Source organism: Poecilia latipinna, unplaced genomic scaffold (assembly GCF_001443285.1).
Source record: "Poecilia latipinna isolate Pla-1442-1.1 unplaced genomic scaffold, P_latipinna-1.0 Scaffold2672, whole genome shotgun sequence".
Taxonomy (NCBI): domain Eukaryota; kingdom Metazoa; phylum Chordata; class Actinopteri; order Cyprinodontiformes; family Poeciliidae; genus Poecilia; species Poecilia latipinna.
Genome location: NW_015115288.1, coordinates 57810 through 67357, shown reverse-complemented (window position 1 = coordinate 67357; position 9548 = coordinate 57810).

Genomic DNA, 9548 nt, shown 5'->3' with positions numbered 1-9548 from the left:
GTTACCAGCCTACATCACAGACGAGGAAATTTTAAGCAAGTTACATACTTGGGGAGTTAAGGCAGTGTCAGAAATCAAGCGTCGGGTGTGGCCGGGAACCAAAGTCGCCGATGGAACAAGGTTTGTGAAAGTCAAATTTAATGAAACTGTACAGTCTCTGCCTTATTCTGCCAGATTTAACACAGCTCTTGGTCCAGAATATTTTAGAGTTATTCATGATAGACAGGTTAAAGTCTGCAGGATATGTTTACAACCGGGCCACATTGTCAGGGACTGTCCTGATTTTTGCTGTCATTCCTGCGGAGTCCAGGGGCATTATGCAAGAGAATGCTCGGAAAAAAAACGGGAAAAGAGATGTCAAATTTGCCAAAACCAAATAGATAAATGCATTTGCAACTTAAGTGAATCTGATGATCAAGACCAGGGTCTGACAGCGGACTTCAAGGAAGCCGATGCGCAGAGCGGAGAGGAAAGCGAGATGGAGGGGGAAGTGGAAGAGAATGTGCAGGTGGAGGGAGGCGAGGAAGAGCTGAGTGAGTGCATGCCAAGTGCTGAGTGGTCTGTGGCCAGAGCGTCGGACGCAGAGGTGTCCGGTGCACTGGCTATGGGCGAAGCATCCAAAAACGGCAAAAACACAGATGAAGAGGAGCGGGGAGAAGTCGCTGCGCCTCTTCCCCCTGTAGCCGAAGAAAACTCGCAGCTTCTATCGCCGGCTCATTTGCCGTCTTTCCAAACCCCGCTAAGCGCTTTGCCGCGGACGCTCAAAATAGTGGACTATATAGAGTCGGACCCTGATCTTGATCTTACAAAAATAATACAAACGAGGAAAAGACTGGCAAGCCTAGCAACAAAACCCAAAAGAAAAGCCAAAAAATGACTATAGCAACATTTTTCCACTTATCACTAATGCTCCTTCTCTCGCTTAATGCCCGTGGGCTCCGCAGGGAAGAAAAGGTGAACGCAGTCATTTTTCAATCGCATTTCGATATACTCTGTCTACAAGAAACAAAGTGGGATATTTTAAAAGAAAAAGAGATGTCACAGAAATGGAAAGGGAAAATGTTTTCAGCCATATCAAGTACTCAGGCGGGTGGAGTTGCTATTTTCGTAAGGGAGGGTCTGTTTAATAATTGTCATTTAGTTCACAGGGATCAGCAGGGCAAATTCATCATAATAGATTTCTTTTACAATAACATATCATGCAGATTAATTAACATTCACGCACCAAATATAGGCACACACAGGAAAAGGTTTTTTCTAGGTTTAAGACAATGGATAGTCACTAATTGCATCATAATAGGAGATTTCAAGAGAACACTCACAAAATCTGACATTTCAAATAACTGCACATTTTCTGAGGATTATAGTAGGAACACACTTTTTGACATCATTACACAAAATAGTTTGGTAGATATTTGGAGACTTTTTCACCCAGGTAAAAAACAATTCACTAGAAAACAGGTCATTTTAGGAAAACTGAAACAATCACGACTCGATTTGTGTCTGATCTCGTCTTCTCTTGTCCCCGAGGTGTCGTCCTGTCTCATCCGGGACAACGCCTGGAGCGACCACTCCTTCCTGCAGGTTGAGATGGGGCGAGGCATCAGAAATGGGGGTCTCTGGTGTCTGAATGCTGCTCTTCTTCGGGATGAGGCTTACAGAGGTGAGATCGGTGTCCTGCTGCAGACTCTGAGTGGGGAAATGGATCACGCTGACAACCTGTTAGAGTGGTGGGATCAGGTTAAACAAAAAATAAAAAATGTTTCAATAAGATATAGTAGGCAGAAAAAACGGAGGGAACTCCATAATGAATGCATTTTAAGAAGAAAGTTAAATAGTGAATTAGATCATTTAGAAAATGATCAAAGCAGAGACATAACAGATTATTTGATAATAAAAAAACAACTAGAGCAAATAGAAATAAATAAATGCAAAGGAGCCATTATTCGCAGCAAAGCAAAATATTTAACAGAAGGAGAAAAATCTACAGCTTTCTTTCTGGCTCAAGAGAAACGCAAACAAACTAACGCAACAATAAATGAATTGCTAAATGAGAAGGGAGAAAAGGTGTCAGACATAACAAGCATTTTAGAAACGGTTCAGACTTTTTATTCACATCTTTTTACAAGTGAAAACATTTCTACCAATAAAATAAATCAGGTTGTCGGTGTGATCGATTCCTCACTCTCTCAGGAAGACAGTCTCTGTTGTGATGCTCCATTGACAGAGAGAGAAAATCACCATGCCATCAACTCATTGAACAATAACAAAAGCCCAGGACATGATGGCATTACTTCTGAATTTTATAAACAGTTCAAAGATCCAATAAGTAAAATATTATTGCGGGTTTTTTCTGTCATGGAGCAAACAGGGTGCACGCCCAAGACCTTCGCCCAAGGAATCATAACCATCCTTTACAAAAACAAAGGAGACAGAAACAACTTAGAAAACTACAGACCCATCAGTTTATTGAATACAGACTACAAAATATATTCCAAAATACTAGCAAACAGGTTAAAATCAGTAATAGGCACTTTAATCAGTCCATCGCAAGCTTACGGTATTCCTCAAAGAAACATTTCAGATACAGTGCTATCAATAAATTATACTATTCAATCCATGGTCAGTTCTCAGGGCATATTTACTTTTTATGGGCAGTTTTAAATAAATTCGGATTTGGTCAATCATTCATCAGTAAACTACAGTTACTATATTCAAAAGCAGAAAGTAAAGTCAAATGCAATGGTCATTTCACAGATTTTTTCCAACTATATAGGTCAGTCAGGCAGGGGTGTCCTCTGTCCTCCCTGCTCTACAGCCTGGTGGCCGAGCCCCTCGCCATCCTGATCAAACAAGACAAAAACATTCAAGGAATAAAATCACCGCAGGGCAATGTCAGTAAAATATTTCAGTTTGCAGATGACACTTCAATAACAGTCAAAGATGAATACAGTTTAGAATTGGTTATCAAACATCTACATACTTATGGATCAGCCTCAGGAGCCAAAATAAACATAACCAAATCTGAGATCATGTATTGTGGCGGGGCGGCCCGGACACCGGGAAGGTGGGAGTTCAGGGAGGTGGGGGACACAGTCAAGGTCTTGGGCGTGTACCTTGGTAAGCAACGAGAAGCGGCGAGAGACGAGACCTGGAAAAACACCATAAACAAAGTGCAAAAACAGTTAAATNCGATTACCGATCATACACTTTTTCACGGAAATCGGCCGATTATGATCGGTGGTCGATCGATCTGCACACCTCTAGTTGTGACATGTAATGCACTAGCTTGATCAAGAAAGACGCTACGCAATGAAGTTCTGTTGATCTCTGTGGGACCAGAACATATTTGCCATCAAGAAAACGTCTTAAACATTTCTTGATGGCAAAAATAAATCAATATTTTGAGTTATTTGATCAAAGTATTGATCAAATAAAGTCTCATCCGACTTTATTTTATCAATATTTGGAAGTGTATCTTCACTCACTTCCTCTGCTGCCATTGATGAACTACAATCATACAGATCGGAATTAAAAAACAGACATCGTCATTCACAATTCTTCATGGTTTCGAGTGTAAATGGTACACTAGAAAGTTAATGTCAAAGTTAATGTGTTGTTCTCAGATAATCTCATTCCAACCTGACTAAATTTACAAAAATAATCCATCCGGTTTGAAACATGAATTATTTCAAACATTTTTCAAGGTTGAAACCTTCTGTATTTCTGATGCCATGTTTTCTACCTCTTTGTCTTGTTTATATTCAGTTTTTTAATAAAGGCTTGCATCAGGACCAGCTGCCGTTTAAGTCAACTCCACTGCCGCAACGTATCATTTTCTGCACTGATATTTTTATTGACTCGGATAACCACTATTATTTACTTGAAATTAAAGATCAAAATGGAAACCTCAGGAAAAAATGCAATCATAAAGCAACAACAACATGAAATATGATTTTCAAATGTTATATTCACATCAATATTAATAAGTACTTGTGCCTGTCCAGCTCGTGTCCAGAAATTCAACACCAGCTTTTTTCTTTTAGTCCTACTTTCCTGGAGAGTCGACGAAAAGATGTTTGAATTTGAGAAATACAGCTTTAATTCTCATCAGAACTGTCACTGCACCTTTGTAGAGAAGCTAAAGGCTCTTTACTGAATTTTTGACCTGTAGGAGAACAGGGAGTTAGAATAGTCCAGCTGTGAAATAACAAATGCTCTATCCAGCTTTATGTGTCACACTTGGACAGGAAACATGTAACTTAGACAATAATATATCCTGTTTAAAAAGGAAATAAAATTATATATCATTTTAAAATATAACACCAGTGCTCTTTACCCTAAGGCCACATTGATCCCATCCAGACTTAGTGACTGAATAAGCAGCTTGGTGTTTAAAGGCTCTGTCAAGAAAAATATTATCTTCTCTCCAGGCAAAATATTCAGCCTAAAAAAAAAAAAAAAAAATCCTGTGACGATTTTACAACACGAACCATTGAGTACAGCAGATTCACCAGGATGCTGTTTACTCACATCAGCACTGACTGAGAGAACACGGACCTCTTTTAAAGCTGAAAAAAGTGAGCGAGCACAGTGATGGAAGTATCCGTCTGAGGCAGAGAAATAAGCAGAATGTCATTTTTAACTGGCCTGTACCTCCCACATGGTTGAGTAGGAGAGCGGCTCAGATGTCTGATGGATTCAATGACAAACTCACTAACATCCCACGCTGCTGCTGCTGCATTGACACTGCTGGCAGCCTGTAATGGCCTGAGACTGATGAGCTGAGTCTAAACTCATGTGTAGAGCTCACATTATTCATTAGCAGATTATTTATGTTAAAAATAAACAGTGGCGTGCCCCCCGTCTGCTCTAGAGCAAATAAGGAAGAATGAATCTGGAGACAAAATCTTTGCTTCACAAATAGTCCTGACATTTCCCTGACAGCAATTAGCACTTCTCTCTATTCTAGCCTGTGAAGATTAATCTTATCAGTATTTTCCCACATCAACTATCTACACATAACTGTCAGACTGATTACTGATAAATCAGGTTATGTAAAGTTTTGATTATAGATCAAAGTTCTTCATGTTTTTTTCTGAATTTAATAGCATACACACTAGAAAGAGAATTATGCAGATATATTACAATATTTCTACAGTAAATGTTCATTTGTGGGACTTTTCTTCTGTATTTCAGATTTTTATTTTGACATCATGATCTAAATCATGGTTATTTTACCTTGCTGCCATTATAAACGAAGACAAAAGAACATCAGGACTCTCTCCACTAATTGAGTGAAGAGGCTCTGGGAGATCCAAGGAACAACCTTTGAGATCTCTGTACAGGAGAGAGCACAAACAAAAGAAAACCAATTTTCTCAGCTTCTTCGTGTATTGCAGACAGAAAAACATCTCCCATGTGTTCTTGTGGAACCCAGTTTACAACACTGAAAACTATGACTAGAAACATCAAGTAATCTGTCGTTGGCTTCTGCCTTCCTCAAATACATGGCTGACCTACGTAAACTCATTCCCAGTACAGCTTGTAGGTAGAATAGGTGAAGATATGTAGCCCATAGGCTGTATGTTGCCTCATTACTACTAAAAAAAAGAAAAGCAGGCCTTTAAAATAGCTAAAAACTTTTCATTTAAGCCTTTTTCCCACCAGCTGTTTATATTTTAGAGCAAACAGCTGATCTCTTATGAAAGATGCTCAGGCTCAGTCTTTGTAAAACTGGCTGCAGCTGAAAGAAGTGATGCAGCCGCGTGTTTCAGAGTGATTAAAGGGAGTGTTTAATGAATTAAGAAAGTGGTGGCGTGCTCTCTGGGCTTTGATGTGCTGAATCTTGCTTTTGGAGTGGAAACGGAGGTGTTGCCAGACTTCTGTTTGTCTTTCAGACGTTGAAGATGAAAGAAGAAAGTGTCAGAGGCTGAGCAGAAAAACACGACAGTATGCTACAGCAGCAGCAGTCCTGCTCTGCAGAGCAGCCTCCAATGATACGCCTGCCTGTGACATATCAGTTTGACCCTGGGCTGACCCAGGGCTCAAGTGTGGCGGTTATGAATGTGTGTGTATCTGTGTGTGTGCGGCGCATACGGTGTCAGGGCTAATGTGGCGTACGATGACATTCTGATAAATCTGCAGCGGCCGGCGTTCTGCCCTTTCACAGCTGCTGACTATGTTAATGGAGAGTGGAGATATGGGGTCTGCTGCCTTTCTCTGTCCTCTGGCCTCCATTGAAGGAACTTACAGTAGAGATGGATTAGATATTTAAGCTGATCCAGCTCACAGTTCTAACTGGAGCATACTTTTTTGGATTCAGGTAATCTTGGAAGAAACTGGTGGATACTCTTGTACAAACATCTAGAAATGAAAAAAAAAAACAAAAAAACAAAACAGGACTTCTCTCGATGTCTGTGGACTGAACTTCAAAATGAATCCCTAGTTGCTAATATTTGTGGGTATTTTTTGTCCTTTGTATTTCCTTTAAAAGTAGCTGTGCTTTCTGTCCTGGCCTTTTGATGTCTTGTTCCGTTAAGGGACTTCCTTCATCCTCTTCATCACTTTGATTTCACCTGGATTGGGTCAATTGATTGCTGCAACCTGCACTTAATTAGCTGCTTTTCTAATTTTTCCTCAGTGCATTTTTCACTCATTCACGATGAAGGCCCCACTCTTGTATGAAAGTAGGATCTGAACTAATGAATGACAGCAGCAAATGTTAAATTAATCAGAAAATAAGAAAAAAACAAATAAGCATAACGTAAACCATCCACAGCGAGGAACCGTCTCAATCTGCATAATACAGATCATATGAAAAACATAACACTGCCATTTCTTGTGAGAATAGAGTAGAAATAACCTTTATTGTCTTTCAGTTTGGAAGTTCAGGTTTGTCTGCACAAAGATTACAGGCAAATGGAAAGTTATGGATTCACATAATTTCATGGTTTTGAAAGTGATTGCTGATTGCTCTTAAACACAACAGAGTTTCTAACATCAACATCTTGACCGATGATATGTTTTCATTTTCTTAGGCTCACTTGAAACTAAATTTCATGTCACACAAACTCTAAACATCCGATGCAGTCACTGCCTGCTTCCTTTGGCTCAGAAACAGAAAAAACGTCACATCACACAAAGATAGACTGGCCGTCAGGAGAACCGGGACTTTTCCCAGTGGACTGGTTTGACGTTTGGGCCACAAAAACTTCTTTTCACTCTCATTCTGTGCCAACTCTTCGTCTCAGTGAATTGGAAATATTTTAGAAAAATTCACTGAATTTCAAAGCTTTACAGAAAAGTGTGCTACTGTAGATTTAACATGCATGATTATAATTACGATTTTGATAATAACAGAAAACGTAATCTAAAGAGGCAAGAAACTGCTGGGCTGAAAATGAGCGCCAGTGTGTCCCTGTAGGAAAACTCAGTGGAGCAACATTTGTAAAGCCTGTTTATTGAGTTACAGCAATTCATGGACATCAACAAACTTTTTGTATGGCAGACAGTTGAAGCTGTGAGTTTGATCCCACTCTGTCCTATTATGCATGCCACAATTTTTATATATATTTGCTGAAAAATATGTTTCATATTCCCTCCCCTTCACTTATATGCACTACTTTGTGTTGCTCTGTCACATAACATAAAACCCCACTAAGGGTCATGAATCCTTTTTCAAATCACTGCAGGTAAAAAGAATGACCCCAAGATGGTCAACATGAAACGTCATCGTGGAAAATATCTGCCACGTTTCAAAAACAGATTTCACAATCCAGTTTTGTTGTTAGAAACATAAGTTAACAACACATGTGAAATTATAAATTCTTTTTGAAGGCCTCAGTTTCCTTAAAGGGTTCAAGGAAACCACAGCTTTTCATCACCCTTCAAAATGACAAGAACACAGACTGTACACAGTTAAGCCAAAAATGATTCAGATTCAAAATTATTTTCAGTCCAACAAAGATTTTTGTTTGACAGGAAATGAGTCAGGAATCTCTCAAAAAATAATAAAACAATTGAAAAAAAAGAGAAATTATAAATTTTTAACTATGTCTTTTTCAAAAAAGGGCGTGTCAAAAATGATAAACGACAGGAAGAATATCATCTCTGGCATATTGGTAGATTACTTTAAATGTAAATGTTTTAGGGATATGAATAATGTTAGTCTTGAGTGCATGTTTCAGACATGAAGTAGAAGTTTGCATCTTATTTTGATTTAACTTTCATGTCACATATCTTTACACTAATATTTTAACTCCATTTGTTCCCACGCTTGTTTTGCACATTAGATGTTTTGTTGTTTCCTGCATGGTGTTAAGGAAGAAATTCTAAAATAGTTAACTTTGGAAAAAGTTTGGCTCTCTCTTCCTCTGGATCCCAGGTCCTCTCGGCGGGCCACGTGTGGCCACAAGGAAAACAACAGCAATGCGTGTTGACGTCACAGAATTAGAGAGTTTAATCCAATATAAGACAATGCATAAACTTACACCAGAAACTGCAGAACAACAGAGACCTACATTCATTTACCTGACAGACTTGGAAAAGAAGGAAAGAAAGAAAAGCAAAGACGTGCAAAGACATCTTTGGAGAATTGCAAGAGCAAATCTAATCTGTTACTTCAGTGTAGAAAGTTTTATAGTAAAAGGCATATTCTTATCTTTAATTTATTCAAATAAGGCGTATCTTTGCTCATCCAACCAGGAGCTATCTCTGACCCTCTATCTGAAGCCTAAAACCCCTGCCGTGTTTACGGCCTTTCACAGATGAGTGTGAAAAGCTACAACTTCCACTGTATTGTTTCCCACAGACAAAAGGCAGTTCAAACGATCCTAGCAAACCATCTGCTGTAACTACAGGTAAAATAAAGGTCAAAGAGCCAGAATACATTACTAATTTCAAAACCACAATTAGGCCATTTGAATCAAGACATGTTAAGTTTTAAAACTAGCTTATTTTAAATTTATTTTCTCAACAATGGCTAACCCGATTCTTGAGATGATTTGCAGACTGCATAAAGAGCAGGGCTACACAGTGGTAGCACTGCTGAATTACAGCAGGAAGAAGTTGGGTTTGAATTTTGGCTGGAAGACATTTAACATGTTCTCCCTGTGCATGTGTGGGTTATCTCCTGGTACTCCAGATGCCTTCCATAGTTGAAAAACAGGATATTAGATTCTAAATTGTTGTCAGGTGTGTGTGCGCGCGCATGTGTGTGCATGGTTGTTTGTCCTACGTCTCTATGCCGTAGACTGGTGACCTGTCCCATCCAGAAAGGGTAAACAGGTTTAGATGATGGAAGGAATGTAAGAATCTGTTTCTGTCTGGAGCGTTTTCCTTTGACATGCGTTCCCAGTTCTCTTTAAGAAAAGCACAGTTCCAGCCGTTTCTTTCTCCTTGTAGAGCTACTGAGGAGCATTTAAAATGTAACAAAGATTTTGCTGAGCAACCGTCTGGGTGTGTGAAGGATCGCCAGGGATTTACCTTTCAAACAAAGCAGATGTTGAGATCTGTGAGTCCACCAACACATCCGAAACCCAAACAAG